This window comes from Strix aluco, chromosome 2 (assembly GCF_031877795.1).
Source record: "Strix aluco isolate bStrAlu1 chromosome 2, bStrAlu1.hap1, whole genome shotgun sequence".
Taxonomy (NCBI): Eukaryota; Metazoa; Chordata; class Aves; order Strigiformes; family Strigidae; genus Strix; species Strix aluco.
Window position 1 is genome coordinate 21169843 of NC_133932.1, and position 21321 is coordinate 21191163.

The following is a 21321-nucleotide window of genomic DNA, read 5'->3' on the forward strand; positions in this document are numbered from 1 at the left end:
TTGGATAGCCTTGTTGTCTGAAAGTACAGACTGTTCTCAGGTCCTGCTAGGAGGCAGAATTGGTTTGCCAAAGCTTAAGAAACTGGGGTCTTTTGCCTTCCAGACTTTGAGTAGCTCTCAGCAGGGACTAGGAAATGGAGACTTGTCACCATCATGAACTTCTCTATAACAAGGGCACAGATAAGGCAGGGTGTTCTCTGCTAAAATGGGAGGTACCTGAAGGATGCCTGGAGGATTTGCAGGCTCTGGATCACAAGTTAGTGTTATGATGGTCCACTGAAGGTTGTAAACTATGAACCCAATCAAATAAAAGGGAGGCAGATATGGTAATGGAAGTAACTGGGTCACTCTTGATTTCAGCATCTGTTATTCAGAAGTAATTCTTCCTCTAAAGCTGTTCATCCAAAATTATCATGATAAATTACCTTTTTTTTTAAATCAAATTCCTTTTTGCATCATGTTTCATGCTCCTGTACTTTCTCCCAGTAAAAAAAGAGATGGAGCTGCTGAAGAGATTCCAGTAAAGGCCACTAAAATGATTAAGGGACTGGAGCATCTCTCATATGAGGAAAGGCTGAGAGAGCTGGAGCTGTTCAGACTGAAGAAGAGAAGCCATGAGGGGATCTCACCCATGTTTTATACACTGATATTTATTAGCTGGAGGGAGGATGTAAAGAAGATGGAGCCAAGCTCTTTTCAGTGGTGCCCAGTGACAGAACAAGATGCAATGGGCTCAAACTGAAACACCGGAGATTCCTTCTGAACATCAGGGGACATTTATTTACTGTGAGGCTGACCGAGCAGTGGCACAGGTTGTCCAGAGTGGTTGTGGAGTTTCTATTCTTGTTGACATTCAAAAGCCATCTGGACATGCTCCTAGGCAGCTGGGTCTAGGTGGCCCTGCTTGAGCAGGGGGCTTGGACCAGGTGAACTCCAGAGGTCCCTTCCAACCTTGACCATTCTGTGGTACTTCTTCTGTACCTGTATTTTTATGCCCTAGTTATGCTAATCCTGCACAAATTCACATTTAAGCATGCCAGTTATGCAATTTCCCTGACTTCCTTCACAGTGACAAGCACATTGATGGCCAAAATTTTTAATTTTCTTTGTGGCATCTCTTGGACATGTGTGGCATATGTTTGAAGATACTAGTAAACTAGGTAATAACAGTTATTGGGACAGATCTCTGAAAATTGGTCACCTAGATTTAAGTACTTGATTGCAAGTGCAACGAGTAATAGGACAACTGATTATTTTAAAATAGGCCTCAAAATGGTTGCTGAGTAGAGGAAAACTATGCCTGCAATTACTTGTGCATGTAAAACTGTGTATCAGAAAATATCCATGCTGAAAATCAGACCTTTTAAAAAACACCGTGAATTGGAAGACTGTTACACTAGAAATGAGAGGTCCTTAATGCAATGTTGTATGGGGAAGAGGAAGTATAACTCACTCTGTCAGTTATTCTAGTTTGCAGGTTCATGTTTTATTACAATTTAGGGGTAGGAATAATAAAGGAAAAGATAGCCTTCCATGAAGCGAATAGGATGCAAGAATGAATGTATCATTTTTACTTCTTCTATAACTTCTCCTGGATTTATCTCCATGTTATCTTTTTTGAGTGATTGTTAGTGTTGATCGCCCCCTAGACCACAGTTGATTAAATAATAAAGATAATATTGTTCCCATAGGTGCTGTTACTATTTCTATATCACAGACGTCGCTGAAGAATTCCACCTCTTTTTTTTTTTTTTTTTCATAAATCATGGTTAAGTCACAGGAATTTTGGAGGGGAGGGAGAAGGAAGAGGGGGAGGGGGAGGGAGAGGTTGGCCAATGACTTAAAAATTAGCCGTTTAGTACATCTGTAAAACACTTTCCTGTTTACGAGTTTTAGATATAGTTGAAGGAACTATGGGCACTTGCAAAGAATGTTAGATTCTGGATTCAGTTTTGGATTGAGGGTTCATTTTCCAGTCACACTTATTTGCCCTTTTTCCAGAATACTGTATTGAATGAAGAGGCATGAACTCTGTAATGAGATTTGCTGCATCTATTGAAAAGTATAAACAGTTTGTAAATCCTCCAAGTAATGAGAGTAAAGAATATACTTTCTGCAAATGTCTTCATACTTGCACTTGGGTAGAAAGCAATATAGTCAGTCAAAACCGGTTTTGATCTAAAATAATTGAGGATCCTCTGGTCAAGTTTCATTGGCTTTTGGATCTTGGCAAACTGCATATGTACAAATTCATACTTTTTTTACATACGTAACCTGAAAACTGTAACATGGTGTGGTATTCCATTACTTTATGCTTTATAGCCTCTTGGGAGTAGAATGTTGCCTTAATTTTGTTTAAGCATTTTGTATACATCCAGTTTTGTCAGAGATAATTGAGAGGAAGAGATGTGAGGGAATGATGGAGAGGGAAAAAATAAAGACAGATAAAATTTTCAGATGGAGTATGTGTGTATTTGAGTGAGAAGGCAGGGCAGGGATGATCTTAGACTGTTTAAGATTTTTCATGAATGAAGAAATTTGAGTCCCCAAGGCTGATATTGAGTTATATAAACATGCTGTGTATGCAAGGTCTTCACTGTGTAATGTGGAAGGAAACACTGTCTTGATAGAAATAAAAGGTGAAAAATTTTAAGATCCTTGTTAGTGACATATTTCACTAAGTCCAGCCTAATGATTTCTTTTTTTTTTTTGCTAACACTGTATATTACATCACTGTTTCCAGCTGTAAGTCTTATTATAATGACAACTGTCTCAAACCATTCAGGTAAACCAAGTGGCTGTATTGGTAGTTATTCTCTCCCAGATGAACAGACATCATGCTGATAGCTACCTACTCCTGCTAAATGAATAAATTGAAAGAATTATATTCAAAATATGTTTCTTGCCTTCTTCTGCTGCCAAAACATTTACCTTGTTACTCGGTGTGTCAAGCTGGCAACCATATGGATGCCATTCAGTCAGTTTTGCTTCTCAGAATACATTGAGCAGGGCCCACACAACCAAATGTCCATGCGTTCTGCAGTTCAGTGTGACTCAATAAAGATGAGAGAAAGACCACAATTTTCTCAAGTGGCATCAGGCACCTGTGTCTTTGCTTTAGTCATCTTTCTGTCAAAAAACCCAAACAACCCATATGTAGTCAGTTTAAGTTCTGCCTACTGGGCTGCAAAGTTGCATAGCTATCTGCTTTATTGATGTTGCCTTGCAGCTGTAACATATGAGCAATGTTAGGTAAGATGGACTTTTTTTAAAAAAATAATTGTATAGCAGTTTGCAATAACTTTGGGCAGGTTGCAACAGAAAGGGGAAAAAAACATGTGAGAGTTGTGTCCTGGTGTGGACATGCAGTTATTAAAATAGTAATACTATAGAACATCATGGCTCAGACAACCTAATAAGAGATTTACAAGCAGCCATAAAAAGTTACACTAACTGTTAGTTTACCATTATACTTCATAACATTAATAGCTGCTAACCAGCAAAATCCTCCTAGGAACATTTTCCCAAATGTGTCATATCATTGGCTTAGTTATGTAGAAACACCCAGGAAGCCAACAGGCTGCCAGTGACAGCTATCTACTGCACCACATTTAAAGAGGGTGCAAAGGGACCTCTACTGTGTCCCTTTCACTTTGATTTCATTGTCCTGTCCTTCATTGATTTTTAGACCCTGGAGGATAAAGGGAAAGGAGTCCTGTCTAAAAATTACATATAATTTTGAATTTCCTCATTAGATTGAAATTTTCTGACCAGGTCCAATGCAAATGGAAATACCAACCCCAGTCTGGTCTCTAATTCTGAATCACATAGTTGGTCTAAACCCTATTTGGCCATCAGTTGGCCTCTCTAATGACAATAAGGTTATTTTAAACCACTTAAAATGATCACAGTTTTGCTTAGCTGCCTACACTTTGCCATGGTTACGTGAAGAAGTAACTTCATGACACATGGTTGTCATTTCTTGCGTTTGTTTGTTTGTTCAAGCTCCAGGGGGGCTATCAGTGATATACATCTGAGAGAGGAGGTTTGAGTTTACATCCTTCTAGCCCCCGGACTGTTAATTTTAACAATATGAGTAAACTTGCAAGAGTTTTCACATTCAGCATGTTTGGGGCATGCCAAGGTGGGGGTGGTACAAGGAGGGGGCACTACAAAACAGCAGATGAAGGTGGTTTCATTGCCATGGGAACCAGACCGCCTGTGGAGAAGGGAGCAGATCTGGCAAGCTGGGGAGGGGGCACAGAAGAGACACGTTATTATGCATCTGTATTTATTTTTAAAATTGTTTGTGGCATGGAAATGTCACTGATGCAGACTCTTAACTTGCAGAGGACTAGCAGTGACCTTGGGTTAAGCGTGCAGCTCTGTGCCTGGCGGGATTATCCGCACAAAGTTTCTGGCTGAAATGTTTTCCTCTGATACATCAGTATATTGTGGATGTGCGTTCTTATAACCGACAGCAGTTTCACCCATTGGGTATTTCATTGTGTGGAACCTGCCTGAAAAAGCAAGCAAATGGTTCTGGTTCATGTGAAAATTAAGATCAAATCAAAGGCTGAGCATCTCTGGCATTTCCAGACATTGCTTGTGTCATCTGTGTGGCTCCAAAACCAAAATGCCCTTCTGTCCATCTTTCTTATGACCCTTACTGTTTCTCAAGCATCAAGATTTAGGATAGATAAGTTATAAATATGACATCTTCACAGTGCAATATCTCAGTTGTGACTCAATCAACAATGCTTTCATTGCAATGAAACCTGCAAAGGTTAAACTTAAGTGGTTAAGTCATCAGTATTATTTATGATTCTAATCAACAATCAGGAAGACTGAAATAATAGTTCTAAATTTGTTTTGCATTTGAATCACTGATTTAGTGAGTTCTCTAAAGGGGAGTTGTTTTCCTCTCTTTGGCAGCCATTAAAGATGTTGATTTCAAGGGAGTACAATGGAAATATACTATGGGAAATATTGTGAACGCTTATTTAAGAAATTATGTAATACAGTAAATGCATTTGGTCTTTTTTAAAATTTTATTTTATTAGACAACGGTGAATCACAGAATCACTGAAAAGAGCATTTATTGTTGAAAGAGTATTAACTTTGCTTAGTTTCCACCCAATTAGATCTTGATGCAAAATAAAATTCAATTAAAATGTACAAAAGCATTAAAAAATAATATCAAATCAATAAAACTTTAAAAAGTGTTCTTGAATTGCAACTCTTGTGCTATGTTCTAAACCAAAGGAAACATTACATATGATTAGTAGACACATATACTGTGGTTACTGTATTTGTCTGTTTTTCAGAATTACAAGATTTTACTGCAGTTTTGGAGTAAAAAAGAAAAGTAAGTTCTAATGAACTAATTTACCAATTAGTTCATAATATTGTATGAGCTAAGTATTGAAATGATTTTGTTGAATGAATATTCTTTACACCTGCAAGTGGGGCTACTACTGCCAAAAACTGAAATATCACTTCAGTAAACTTTCAGTCTGCTTAATGACTTCTCCCATTGATCCTGTGGTTTGGCCTACTTTAAAACTTCAGCACAAACATGAACTGCTTAAGACATTAAGTGTAAAATTACATTTTGAGAATTTTAATAAGTTGTAGTAAATTTAGAGCTTAATGTACATTGTCTTGCTTTAAATTTTATTTTAAATAGGCTTGTTTTATGAGACATATAAGAGAACATAGGGGTTTTTAAAATGAATTTATACACTTTTTGGAATGCTGATTTATCTGTTTTTGCACTTCATTATGTCCACAGATTTCAAATAGCTCTAGACTGGGCCCTGTGTATTCTCTAAAACAGACTTTTCAGTGAATATTTTATTAATTGTATCTATTTAAATACAAGGAAAGTTCTTGTTAATAGGAGGAAATGATTTTCAAGTTTTCAGTGGGGCTAATAAAACCACACTGTTGCTTTCCAAGTTACGTGGAAGAACTTTTCAGCCAAGGACACAACTTAAAGCTAAGGACCTATGACAAAATTATCTGATTTTACTTGGCATTTGTGTAACTGCTGTGTGTATTGCTGAAGGCCATTTACTCTGACAAGAAGTGTAAAATAAACCAATAATAAAGCAAAACAGGAGACGGGATACAGTTCTCTCTCCATATTTGATACTTTGGCAGTGTAAGGAGTGGTTTGAAGACTACTGAAATCACTGGTCACCTATGGAAAAATATCTTTTCGTTAGGAAAATTCTGTAAATTTAAGCATCTCAATGTGTTATGAAAGTTGTTCTTAATTACATATTTTTATGGTAACTAACTAGTAGTATGTACAATCTGTTGCATATATTCAGCATTAACTGTTTCTTTTCAGAGGAACCATTTTTTTCCCCTTCTCTAGTTCTAGAATACAGTAAAAGGTTTGGCATGAGGATATATATGTCTGATGCATATGCCTTTTATAATATAGTCCACTTCATTGCTTTAGGCATACCTTAACAATTAAATACTGGTCAGTTAGTATACTTGCACTTATAAATGATGAAGCTTATTGGTAGCTGCACTGGATTATGACCACTTTAGATGAAGAAGAATTAAATTTTTATTTACTAATTCAGATTTTTTTTTTTTAATTTACTGATTACCTTTAGTTCCCCAGCTTCCCTCTAGAAAAATAAATCTGTTTATTAAATGACTGGAATAACTATTTAGAAGTTGATTTTGTTTCAGAAGAGGTGGGCAGAGATGGGTCAATGTTGGATCACCCCCTCCAGCTCTCTTCTGAAATAATAAGGTTTTTGTTACCAGCAGACCATTTGGTGACCACTTCATAGAAGACAAAGCAGGAAAGTCCTCTGCTGCTTTGCACTTGATTGCACTCCCAGTTTTAAATAGAATGTAGTCCACCAGATGACAAAAAATTGACAGGCTTTGACAATAGTAAATGACTTTTGGTACAGCTGAATACATCTACAGAAGCTCCAGTGAAGTTTTCTTCTTTAGATCAGTACAGAAGTTAGCCTATGGTTTACAGAAATTCTGATTTTTAAAAGTGTCAGTACTTCCATTTATAAATTTAGTTGTAAAAATAATTTGGTAGACTGAAATCATGTGAAAAATATTTGTCACATGCTTTTCGCTGCCTTGAATTTTTATAAGTAATCCCTTTTTGCCAGGATGGCTGTGTGATTGAGTACAGGAAAATTTACTGGTTTCACAGTATTTTTTTCAAAAAGACTAACTTCCATCTCAAATTAGAAAAGATGAAGGAAAATGTATGCTATAGTTTTCATGGCTGCTTAAAAATCATCAGAATTTTTAATCTGCTAATGAGCTACTGAAATGTTTAGAAACCACAGAGGAAGGGTTAATACCAATAGAGTAGTTCAGACAGAGGTAAGAAATTTTGCAATGTGAAATGTCATCCCAATCTCTAAGCAGAGCAAAACAGCAACTTTATTTAAAATGCAAGCCTAAATAGAATTCTTTAAAATATATTGATGAAGTAAATCTTTATGGGAGCTTTGACTCATTTGTTTGTGCATTTTAGTGGTGCTCATTATTTTTTTTGTGCCAAAAGAAGAGAAATGCATGGTAGAGTAATATGGTGTTTGAACGCTGGAAGAAATAGAAAAATGAAGTCATGTTTAGTTGAATATAGAATAATCGACTCTGCAAATGTTAATTGACAATATCATGTCAATTTTTATATTGTGGTTTGTTCCATTCTTTTGACACTTACTCTTCACTAAGCAAATCTTATGTTTTTACCTCAACTATGTTACCTATTTTCATGTCGATTAATTCACATAGTCATCTAAATAATTTTAAAATTAAATCATTTTGTCTTAAAATTGCTGGTAAATAGTGGGAAAAAAAAAAAAAAAACCCACAACAGGAAAACATTTTATTTCTAAACAGCCAGTTCTGTTAATACATTGTTTTCATCATATTTTTCCATTTGTTTTTAATTACTAAGTACATTTTCCTGAAAGTTACGATCTTTTGTGGGTTAAGGGTTCCTCTGCTCCTGCTGCTTATTTCTTTCATGCAGACATACTTCACTGTTTCTGGCAACCAGATTATCTTTAAAGCAGCACATGGTAACGTTGCAAACAGTGAACAATGACTTCAAGTGAGAAACAAGCAAGCTTTTGAGCAACGCAAAACCTGGATCAAATCTTGAGGTGGTATAAACTGATATAGTTCTGACTTGAGCCAGACTTTCAGTTTTCCACTATCTGAGGATCTTATCTGCATATATATCCTCATGTAAATGTCTTCAACAACCATCAAGAGAGGTGAAAACTGAAATTACATAGTGGCAGAACCTCTGTAAATAATAAAATTTCAAGCCTGCCATACAGCATTCCTTTGGCTTTTGTGGTTGACTTTGTACATATAATATAAATATAATGAGCATATGAGATGGGTTTCAATGAGAGCAGTATCTGTATTGCATGATTTAACAGTAGTTGTATCGGGACTGGATGAAGTCTTGATCTAAATGGGAATGCTGCTCAGCTGTACAGTTGTGACCACATCATACGTGAGGGGAAAGTACTTTTTACTCAGTGGTGCTAGTAAGGCTGGAGGGGAGAATTAAAAAGCATCTTCATTCATCTATAAGTAATATTTTCCACATAACTTTATTCATGGTTTATCTTCTATTTCAGACTTTAAGATGGCAAAGTTGCAGACTAAGCTTTCTCCCAAAACTGAAAAAAATAAAGGCAGCAGAAGTTATTCTCCCCCAGATTTTTCTTTTGAATGCATTCCTTTCTCAGTGCTAATCATGTGCTAATGTAGCCATAATTTTTCAGCACAAAATGTTAGGCGGCATTGGGCAACATTAAACAGCTGGCTTCCCCAGCTCATTTCTACTGCTGTGGCACAGGCCTTGTCTCTGTCTTCTAAACTGTGCCGGCACAACTGTTTGTGGGACCATCCTGTAAACTAAATTGGAGTGCTGTCTGCATTAAAATAATGCAGAAGTTATAATTTGAAATTGTCACCTTACCAAATACTACCAGTGTCACAGACTGACCATGCTTCAACAGCTATGGGAATGTCACTTAGCAAAGTAGCCTACTAAGGACAGTTCAGGTGAGACTAGCCACATCAAGCTGTTTTATTCTTTATCAGTGTCTAATTCATTTGTATTAAAAGCTGGCTAGATAGCTGGGAATGTTGTGAAGCCTGTATGCTAATTGCCTTTAAAAATAAATGCATCAGAGCCACTGGGGCATTTCTGTTTTGTTTTTAGATTATTCATATAAATTATGAAGTTATCAAATGCAAATATGAAATTGTCAGGCATATGCTCAGATACCATCTTCCTAAGCTGTGCAATTACTCAGAATGTCATCTCAGTCTTCAAGCAACCAGAAACTTCTGTTTCTACATAAAACATCATCAAGGTATTAGAAAGCCTTTGGCAATAGAACACAATTAAAATACCTCAAGCAATGAAAGCCATTAATGTAAAAGAGGCTAAATTCAAGAGAAAGAGCTAGGGCATGTCTACTTGACAGTCACAGCAGCACACAGCCCTTGCAGATTAAATCACCCATCTGAGAAGCTGGGGTCTCTGCATTGTGATGGCTACAGTACAGTGCCTGAGCTGCTACGTTTAAAGCTAATTTCAACATCTCTGTGCTACACTTCAGTGGCTACAGGCAGCAATGGTCCTTCTTTTGTGAGTGCAAATCATATCAAGGCAGGAATAGTACAACACAATCCAGATGTTTATGTTACCAGCTTCAAACTCAGCTGTAGTAGACTGAGTGTCCTGTTCTACTGCTGACTCCCTCTGGTACCAGGGGCAGAGTCCTTCCAGCACACCTGTATGGCTGTGTACAGTTTCAGCAGCTTGGATGCAAGCCACCTCTGTTTGGGAAGTCAATGAAGCTGTGGTTATTATGGGGCCAAACCTGCTCTAGTATGTTCTGCAGGACCAATAAAACCAAGGAAACATGCCCCCAACTCACAATTAACCATATCCTTTGAGATCAAGAATTCTCTGTCAACATGTTGAGTTATGGAAAGAAATTATACAGGCTGCTTCTTAGCATTTATACAATACTTTTATAGTAAACCTATAGAGATAATGAAGTTTTCATCTTTTCAGCATGAAAAAGATGAGATGCACTGCACAGTAAGTGAAACAGCTTTACTTGTAGATGCTTTGCTAAGGTATCTTCATAGATGATTTTTGAAAACAATGGTTAAATGTTCAGAATGGTATCCAGACAGTTAAAATGCACAAACAAAAATTACGTGCTGGAAACTTTCACCTCACTGTTACTGCTTTTACACTATGCAGAGTTTACATTATGCATATAAAGAAAACATCTGTATTTTCTAATTATAGAAGTTTTAATAAACACCAGCTTCGAACCATGACTTTATATCCTTAGAAGCACAGAATACACAACTGCAAGATGTTTCCACATGGTACCTTTCTGATGTGTATGGGACCTGACCCCAAAAAAGTATCACTGTGCAGATAAAGGTGGGGTCTGTATACACTTATTTCTTGAACTCTACTGAAATTGCCAGCTGTGAGGATATCTGGAATGGCAACATCCCATCAATGAAAAGAGAACAATTTATTTAATGTAAACATGTAAAGAGCTTACAGATGAAAATCACTCTTGGTCATTACTTGCATGGCCTGGCCTTGAAAGGATCATCAATTTTTATTTCTTTCTACATCTGATAATACATTTATTCATTTGTACATCTACAGCTGAATTACTCATCTCTCAATTAATGTACTGTGACCTTAGAAAAATGGTGGACCAGATCTTTCACTGTCTCCCCACCTCATGAGGCTGTGCTTTTCAAGAGGGCAACATCTCTTCCCATCACAACACTTATGAAAGAATAGAGCTATCAGTGGTGCTGTCCAGATGTACATTTTACAGTTTTGTCCAGGCAAACTAGAGCTATATATCCCTGTCTAGCAAAATCATATCTTCTAACTTAGCATTTTGCCTTTCATTTTTCTGCCAGAGGGCCTGTCTGCTGTGGGCAATCCAATTTATTGTTGAAAATGATCTATCTAGCAATAATAATTGTACACATAAAGGTTCCTCATATTAGCCTTTGTCATTAACTGAAAAATACATTTTTATATATACAAGGTATGAATCTTTGTAGCGGGTACTTTAATGAAATCTACATATAATATCTGCTATACTTCCATTCAGAAGTTTTTATGATTTGATCAAGTACCTAGTCAGAGTCACTGGCACGATTTATTAGCCGATTAATATTCATAACTATAGTTTCCTTTAAGTGCTTACAGACTTTCTCATTAATACCTGTACAACTATCACAATAGATACTGCACACCAGATGATACTTGCCAAAATCATCTTGCTGCCTGTAATGCAGCTTGGCATCCTGCAGGCCTCCATGCCCTCCTGGAGCTCTGAGAGTTACCTCTTCCATCACAATTCCTTGTGTCCCCAACTGAGTGCTTAAATCACCAGTTATACTCTGCAAACTACTTTTTAGTAGTCACCATACAGGTTTTGGCTTTCTTAAATTTGTCAAGTAATTTCTACTCATCCACTTTCATTTGAGCTAAATAGAAGCTTTTTATCTGCAAAGTATGAAGACTGACTTGCTAAATAATCAGTATTATAAATGAATGCTTGAAATAATGTGACAAACAATTATTTGAATGGCTGAAGACTTTTTTCAAGATTTGTACGTAATCTATATGTGAAGTGGCATCTTTAGCTTCAGTGAAGGTTTCTGTTTGCTGAGAGGCTCTCGCTGTGTGTCCTAAAATAAACTTGGGGAAAAAACCTCAGCTTCCAGCATGTTTCTAGAAATTGTTATAAATTTGTTATGCTCTTGCATCTTCTGTATCCTGTACCACTTGTTTACAAAGCCCTTTTCTTGCAGGTTTCCCTTTGAAATCTGGAGACCAGACTGCCTGCAGCAGTGGAATTCCCTGCTTCTCAACCTGAGCAGGGACAGGGGTAAGGAGGAGGATTAAAAAATCCTGCTAGGTAATCTCAGTGAATTTATAACCTCATTGGTAAACATGCTGGTTTCAGATTGACTGAAATCTGTTGCTTTGATTTGAATTTATTTTAACTGTATAAATGATAATTATTTTGATTCTTGAATTTGTGAAAGTGAACAGGAAACTACTACACATGGTTTAAAGTGTGTCATCTTAATTTTATGCTTGGATAATTTCAATCTGGTAATAAGACTGATGCTCAGCAAGTACAGCAGACAGTAGAGGATAGTGGACAGCACATGAATGTTTTGTCATTACATCCTGGAATCTATAGGGAGGGTAATCACGAGCCCTGAATCGCAGTTGGCTGGGCAGCAACTGGAAACATGCTGATGGCCACACAGGGCAGCATTAAATGTGTTACCACTAGAGAGCATTAAACCCAAAACTATATACAGCACTTAAGCTCTAGGAGGCCTCTGACTGGAGGAATGTTTGGTGAACATAGCCCTTTCCCAGCTTCTTTTCACGCAGACAGGGAGCAAGCTAGCAGCAGAACTGCTGTGCACATGAAGCAAAGCAGTGCTTCAGTCGTATTCAACCAGGCATATTCCAGTAGACTCATGGAAGTATTACACGCACTGAGTATATTCACTGTAAATCAGGATTTACTATGTCTGCATGGTAGGCATGGACATATTTCATGAAAAAAGCCACTTAAGGCCCTAAGTGGCCCTGTGTTTGCAAAAGCCAGTCCATAGAGGGCTGTATGTGAGAGGTATTGGTTACTTTATACTTCTTCCCATATAAAAAGGCAGCTGCGATGTTGTGTTCCCAAAGGACAGCTTTGTTCTTATGGATTGGAAAAATCAGCTGTGAAATGACTAAGAAAAATTTAGTTGAATTTCCCCAAGCCAAAAATAGAAGCGTGCTTATACGGTAAACATAGACTGAATCCAGCACTTGTTTCTGCTATAGGTAACGAGCAGCAGAGTTGTGTTTTGATGAGGAATTCTGTTATCTGATTTCAGTGTTCCATTGTGGAGAAGCCTTTGTTTGTTTAAAGGAATGTTTTCTTGTGATTAGGTTACCATTGATTAGGTTATGATTAGCTGTATCAAAATACAGCTTGTTATATGGCATAGGTCAAGCAAGGTAGACTGTTGCACTCTCTTCCTCACAAAGAGGCAACCCGTGTCGCTGTCATTGGGTAAGTAAGGTGCACGCACACCACAGTGAAGCAAGATTCCTGAGTTAATCTTGTATCTGCAGTAGATGTTCTGGTTGACTTTTTCAGAAGCTTCTTCGCATTTCTTGGATTCTGTAAAACTGAGAGTGATAAGACTTTGATCTTGAGGATTTAATCGTTACTTGTTCCCCCAAATCCTTCGATATCTTTTTTGTTTTCATGCAGTAAATGTATTAGCTAATTTCTTTAAAACCACAGCCAGCTGACTGGTTATATTCCTGTCAATTTTAGTCACTTGCCTGACTTTTAACATGACTTATTACTCTTATAACTGATCTCCTATTATGTGCCACTTCACCTGAATTCCTTTTCTGAAATTACCATTAGTGCTTAGGTAATAAAAGCACAGCAGCCTGCACATCACCCAAGAATCTGGCTGTCAGGGTTATTATTCTTCTTGGTAGCTTTTCTACAGGTAAAAACAGCAACATCTTAGAGGCTTTTATCAATGATTAGCCTATTGTAGAATGTATTTCATATACTGAGAAATGTGTTGTATACCATTTTGGAATGGTGGTGTGGTTTCATAACATCCTATCAGCATGTAGATACTGCAGTAAGAAGCACCTGATCTTGACTTTGTTCTGACTTTGTGCCAGCATAACTCCATTGCTTCAAATGGACAGAAGTGAAATCAGTCAGGTCCAGCAGAGTTGCACAGATGAGCTGGTGGCCTAAGCAGAAACTTTTGGACTTTATTGGAAGCCAGAAATATTCTCAATTCTGCAAGTAAATTTTAGTTCCTCTTCCTAGGCTTGTCCATAAATGTATTGCAGTTTTGGTGCTTGTAGACCCCAAGTCTTTTGTATGGCAGTTTTATTTGGTTCCAAGTGTCCTCTTACCCAGCACCAGGAGAATAATGAGTAGAGCAGTACTAAGCATCACTCATAGTGGGGCTCTGCTGCTTTCATGATGTTACTCCTGCTCACGTAGCTCTTTCCAAATAAGCTTTAAACTAGCTGCTTGGGTCCCTCTAAGAAAATAGCTGCAACTGCACAGAATATAGTGCAGCTGCTAGAGAGGTTTGGTACCCATCAGGCCCATCGGTCTGTGCAGAGATCCATGTCGCTGTAGCTGTAGCTACACAGCTGTCAGCACCTGACCTACTTAAAGTCAGTTTGAGCAGTCAAGCTGCAGTCAACCCTTTTTGTTCAGGGTAGATGAAGTCTCAGGTCCAAGTGTCTATCATTGCCGTGCAATGCACAATATTATCCATATGCTCATACATTTCTATGTAATTATTTGCATAATTTCCTGTCTATACTACTACTGGTGTAAATCTTAGTTAATGAGATAATTATACATTGGCAGCTGTTCACAGGTATTAATTTTTTAGAAATAGAAAAGTTTGCTTCCCTAAACAAAGTTTTTTATTGTGTGAAGATTAGTGAACTCTGATGTAATAAGTTTTTATATACTGTTCCTCCTTTATGGTGGCTAAGACTATATTATCCAATATAGGTGCCCATTTTATGCTTTGTGGAATCTTATAGCCAACCAAAATTACAATATACAGATCATGCTTAGAAAGTTAGAGTCAAAAAGATGCATCTCAAAGTATTTCCCTGGAACTACTCTGCACACCCAGCTTTTTAGATCTTTTTTTTCCCTTTTTCTACAGTCGCAAATCTTTGCTGGCCTTGTCATGGATCTCTGGTACTGTGTTTTTGCTGTTCTGTATTTCAACTGCAGTTTCTGCATTGGATGTCCTGATAATGACTTCCATGATTATCCTTAATTGGAAGCACTACCAGTTTAATGAGTTTCCTGCTGGCTATGTTGGCCTACGAATCTACCCTTCTCCTTGCAGCTCCAGTGCTCATGGCTCTGTCCTCAACAGAATGAACAAATAATGCAGCTGTGAGGGTTTTGAAGTGTTGGAGAAGCTTGCCTTTCCTCTGCTGTTATGAGTAGTAACAGACCCTTGACTGAACCAGCACAGCGGTACTGGCAGCCCGATGTGTGTGGCTGAGCTTGTCTGCTTGCTTCCATGTTCATCTCTTTGATCACGTTCACTTCACTCAGCATTCAGGGCATATTAGAGAAAGAAGTAATAGCTTAGGTAGCCAGGTCCCCTTCTTGTAATTGTTGTGGTGATAAGAATTTAAGAAATTACCTGCTGGCTCAGACTACCTGTGTGTGTGTCTGTGGCTGGTGCAATCGGAGCAGCTTGTCCACATCATGCTCTTCATTCCCTTCTTGCTGCCCCGGAGTCAAAATTTTTGGATGAGGGATATCAAGGGAGTTGATTGCCAGTCAGAGAGGGACCTGGGGGTGTTGATTGACAGCCGGCTGAACATGAGCCAGCAGTGTGCCCAGGTGGCCATGAAGGCCAATGGCATCCTGGCTTGTATCAGAAATAGTGTGGCCAGCAGGAACAGAAGTGATCTTACCCCTGTACTCGGCACTGGTGAGGCCGCACCTTGATTACTGTGTTCATTTTTGGGCCCCTCACTACAAAAAGGACATTGAATTACTCGAGCGTGTCCAAAGAAGGGCAACGCGGCTGGTGCAGGGTCTGGAGCACATGTTGTACGAGGAGCGGCTGAGGGAACTGGGGTTGTTTACTCTGGAGAAGAGGAGGCTGAGGGGAGACCTCATCGCCCTCTACAGCTACCTGAAAGGAGGTTGCAGAGAGCTGGGGATGAGTCTCTTTAACCAAGTAACAAGTGATAGGACAAGAGGGAATGGCCACAAGTTGCACCAGGGAAGGTTTAGACTGGATATTAGGAAGCATTTCTTTACAGAATGGGTTGTTGGGTGTTGGAATGGGCTGCCCAGGGACGTGGTGGAGTCCCCATCCCTGGAGGTGTTTAAGACTTAGGTCGACATAACGTTTAGGGATATGATGTAGTTGTGAACTGTCAATGTTAGGTTAATGGTTGGACTAGATGATCTTCAAGGTCTTTTTCAACCTAGATGATTCTGTGATTCTGTAAAGGGAACATTCCTGTCTGTTTCTCTTAGTATCCGTTTATGGACCTGTTGTCCATGAATGTGTGCAACTGCCTTTTGAACCTATTGATACTCTCTGCTTCCACAAACTCCCATGGTGAGTCTGGAAGGGAAAAATTGACCTTAAAATATCACGGTTACACAAAGATAAGCAAGATTTTTGAGCATTTTATGAAATAAATATAATCTGTCTATACTTTGTCATTTTACTGTAGCAGATAGCTACACAAACCATGAAATCGGCAAAGCAGAGTGATACTTTTACCTATGTCATAAGACAATGAAACACAAGAAAGGCAGTGGTGGGTCAGATAAAGGTACAACCAGTCATGGGTTTCATCCAGTCTCCTCTTTCCAACACTGGCCTTGATGCTTAAGGTAGATAAACAGAGGGAATACCTATAATATTACGTTCCCAGCATTTTTCCCAAGCTTCCACTGATTTGCAAGTCAAAGACATCCTGATCCAAAAGTGGTAGTCTTTGATTATTTCAAATAGCAAATTCAAAGCGTGTTTATGAGCTGTGAACAGAAAGGGGGAATGATTTGTTTTGATTTATTCATTTGAATTTTTTAGTAACGCTATTGACATGACATGCATGGATCTACTGCCTGATTCCTGACTATAATAATAATGAAACACAAACAGAAGAAATTGTGGTGTTTGTTTCCAAGAACGTATGCAAGTTATATCAGTTATACAGCCATAGGCATACATAGCTTTACATATATGTGGAATCAAAAATCCTTTTTATAGGCATGGCAATACCCTTGTTTGGGTAGATCCAAAGGTAGAGTAGCGGATTAAACTTCTGAAAACAACAGTCCTGATTCTGCCACACCCTTGAGAATATGCTGTTTTAAATGAGGGTTCCTTCCTGCTGCAGCCGATGGTAGTGCTTATCCAAGAAAACCAGGCTTGAGCCTTCAGCCCCAGTGCTGAACTGGAGCCTGTCAACAAAGCTGGGGTGGTGAAGGAGTGTGGGGAAGGTTTGTAAACAGCTGAAGTGGAGCCTTCTGGGTTTAATGTATTCCATAACCAGTTCAAACAGGGCAGCGACTGAAAACCCCAGATGTCAGAGTTGCACAACAGCTCCTTCAGAAAAGCAGCTTTAAGTTTTCAGTGGGCTTTATAATAAAGAGCATGCATGAAATGTTCACCCACAGATAGTGAAGTGTTTGCTTGCTAGCAGTACTCACCCACCATCAGCTCTCAGCTCATCCTTTCGTAAGGAGAGAGATAGATCTAATATTCTTCTTCATCCCTAATGCATGTTTTTACATTACCCTTCTGTTATTGTGCGTGGGTTGTGTATAGCAGACTTAATGCAGCAATTTGTAGACCTGCATCAATTTAGTACCTTTTTTTGTTCTTAAAGAAATGCTATATTGAGTGCAAAGTTTGAGGCTTTTTTCCACCTGGGCTAAGGTTGAGGACTTTGAATGAAAGGAGGTTTTGTTTTGAAACTAACAGAAGTTTGGTGTTTTCTATTCATACCTGTAACTTTGTATCCCAGCAGTGTTCAATTGCATCTCTTTTCTTTCAGCCACCTACCATGGGATGTGATAAGCAGCATCCTATAAGCACCCGATTCTCCCCTCCTCTAAAGGGAGTCAAGTCTGTGAGCTCAAACATCAAGTCTTGTACTGATGCTGTGTAAGGAATCTCACACCAGCTAACCTGGTTTTAAATGTTCAACATTTCTAAAATTTTCCTGTGAAGTTCTGCAAATTTAGTGTTTCTAGTGGCCTGCGAGGTCAGGATTCTTCCATATGACACTTATATTTGGCAGAGTATTCTTTTCTGCCATGTTATGGGGGTATAACAGCACTGCTACTTGTTTTACTGTCTTGCAATGACTGAATATAAAACCTCCAGTCTTTCTAAATAGAATGTTGTTTTGATCCTGAGGAATGATTTAGAAGGACCAACACTGGTCTGTGTATTCTTATTTTGGTTAAGACCAGTGCTTTGGTTTGGTTAAGAATCTAAACCACAGTGAACTATCATTAACATGGACTCACATAATCTGTCATCAATGTAGCTTTACTTTAATGCAGCCTTTTCATACAAGGTAAAGAGAAGGCTGTAGCTCTGCCATCCCTTCAAATGTGAGCTGCTATCTCCTCAAATCTCACAGTGCTGGGCCTACTTAAAAGTGGAGTACTTCTGGTTCTGAATGCTGTAGGGCAAAGATCTTCGCCTGATATTCACTGCAAGGTTCAATGTGACTCTGCTGCATCATAAATTTTCTAATTATCATGCACAAGACCCTTCAGCTTTGATGCCTCCTGTCTGCTTAGACCACCTTCAGACTGCCTGGAAGGTTTTGGCACAGTCAGGACTTAGCTGAGCGCTGTCTGACCTCTTTTGCTTTACATTTCTCACTCGCTTTTCCGTCCTCTTCTTTGACTCTTTCTGTCATTTAGCATCAGTAAGCTGATCTGTACCCATGTGTGCTAGTGGCTTTACCCCAGTGTTTTCATGTGACTGTAGTAAAAAGACAAAAGTTAGTCAGGGTGTCACATCTCTTCTTCTCACACCTCAGTATTTTTCTTACATTACCTCTGCCTCACTAAAATAAATATTAATGCCAACCTCTAAAAAGCCTATCCACCAGTAAAAAACTTCTGCTGAGAACTCTCAGTAATCGCTGACTGGTCTCCACTGGAGCACTGTAAGAGGATTTTTTTTCCTATCATGGCTTGGTCAGTAAGGCTTGACACAGTATTTTTATTAATGACGTGTCTGATTGTTCCATGGACTGTTTGTTTTTCATATTGTACTCACTGAACAGTGTAATATTCTAAAAAATGAGAGGACACATTGGATGCTGCTTTGAATTTATTGTAAATCAGCAATCAGTAGTCACATCGTCTTACCTTATTTTGCCAGAGAACATGAAAAATATAACAGGAATACAAGTTCTGTTTCTGCAAGTGTAAGGAAACACTTCATTAAATGACAATTTCCCAGGTGACTTTTTCACCTTCTGTGTTTGATCAGCTGTACAACGCACTGCTTTCTCTTAAATGCCCCAGATTCAGGGAAGTAAGAGCAGAAGAATCAAACAGCTGTCCCTAGCTAGCAACAAACCTTGATGTGACAGAACATGAGAAAAACAACTAGCTGGGGCCTGTTTCTGCAGTGTTTAAGCAAGTAAGGTGCTCGCAGTAATTCCTTCAGAGGCTTTCTGCACATGGGGTCTGGAACTGCTTTGTTAGTGTGTATTGGTGTGAGGCTGTGGCATGTGGTTCTTCACAGATTACTGGGTCCTACCTACTCCATGCCCATACATCAGAAGAGGCAACGTAACAGCACAAAGTCAGAATGAGCCTCTGTAGCCTACTACAACTTCACGTTTTTAATATATGGAAGGGTTTCCATGTATTATGGGGTCAAAATCTTCTACTGTGTCATCGACACAGTCATACTAATTGAACTGAATATGTCACTCATTTGGGGACTGAATTTGGTCTTGAATTGAATCTGTCAGTCATCTGGGGATGATGCAGATGTTGGGAACAGTTAGTTGCAGGGCATGTGATGCACTTCCACATGTCTATTGTCTTAATATGTTGTGTGCTTAGAACAAAATCAACAATTTGCGCTAGCAGAAATGAAAAGGTATTAAACAGTATTTAGCACAGCCCAAAGTTTGAGCCTGGGTGAGGGGTACCTAAGCTATCCTGGCTACTACTAGGCAAACCACAAACTCTTTACCTGTTTTCAACAAACTTCTAGTTATTCCATCATCTCTGTTTCCTACTTCAAATTGGAGCTAATACACCATAGGTACTAATTTAAAAGCAAGCTCGTTTGTCTTCATAAGACATATCTTTTTTCTGTATACAGTTCTCTCCAGCGTCCTTGATGCAGGAGAGTGAAATGTTCTTTTTAAACAGATGGGTTTAGCTCAGCACTGTAATACACTGACAGCTGCTGCATTAGCCAGGTGGCTAGGACCCTCTTCTCCAGAGGAGACTTATGACAGCAGATGATGCTGGTGAAAGCCTGAAAGGATTGAGAAACATAATGAATTGCCCATTCTGCCCCCTCCCATATTACACCTTTTTCCCCAGAGTCTTTTACTGGGGGAAAGTCTGTAGTGCAGGAAGGAATAGGCTAATTCATTATATTTTTCTCAGAAGCCTTTGTTGGCAAGGTCCAAAGGAACCCTACTTCAAAACTATCAAGATGTTCTTGCTCTCACTGAACTGGCAGAATTTCTTTACTGGAGTAAAGATGCTTGTAGGGTCTCATTCACTTTCATTTTTGGACAGTGAATGCCTCTTCGCTCTGGGGCAACACAAATGTTCCCGCCTGTTTTGAGCACATAATCCTTACACTGAGTATCTTCCATCCTTCCATCTTCTTTTCAACTGGGAGGACCCTGCACCAGGGCAGATAAACTGGATTTGTTACTATTACTTAGCTTTCTAGAGACTACATGATTTATCATGACCTTTCTCTCACAGTTTTTCTTATGGAGAGAGCAGCATAATGTAACTGCAGGAATGACTGGATTGTGATAAGGAGCATGTAGAGCTTGCACCGAAGGGTATTCTGAAAGTGTTGACTTTTCCAAGAGCTCCTAAAGGTGGTGAGGGCTTATCTGAAGATCTAAAAAGTGGGCTGGGGGTCTGGTCTAAGCTATTGCAGAAACTGGTCCCTGCATACATTTACCTGGTCTCTAGCTAACAAGGTTGTCTTCAGCCTTACCTCAACATGCAGCTTAAAACTGTCTGGTAGTGTGACAGCACAGAACCCAGCATGATCTGCTGTCTGAATATTTACTCTGGGTGAAGGTGTTGGGAGAGAAATGGGGACAGAAAAGCAGATTTTCAACTCCCAGTGAACATCATCCTGTTGCAGTGAGGCTGTTGGTGGTGCCCAGTGTAACTAACACAAGAAGCAACTTGGGTGTGTTCGCACAAGCCGTCATTAACACCTTTGGATTCCAGTTGCACATCTTGAGTGTGTTTTGCTCTGCTTGTTTTCAGACTTGGAGACTTCATAAGATGATGTCACATATACCAGCAACAGCAACAGTTTTATTTCAGTGTCTGGGCTCATCCCCTGGGCAGATTCAAGGTGACACTCCAATGGGAAGAAAGGTCTGTAAGGTATGGCTATTTTTCCAAAGCA

General features: G+C 38.9%; 1 long non-coding RNA gene across 1 annotated transcript in view; it reads left to right on the forward strand.

Annotated features, from left to right (window-relative positions):
• LOC141918630 (uncharacterized) overlaps nucleotides 1–21321 on the forward strand; it is a 39604-nt gene extending 18283 nt beyond the window's left edge. The window contains exons 3-4 of the long non-coding RNA XR_012621739.1: nucleotides 11905–11981; nucleotides 21177–21321. This is a non-coding gene — a long non-coding RNA (uncharacterized LOC141918630). The remainder of the gene's footprint in view (nucleotides 1–11904; nucleotides 11982–21176) is intronic.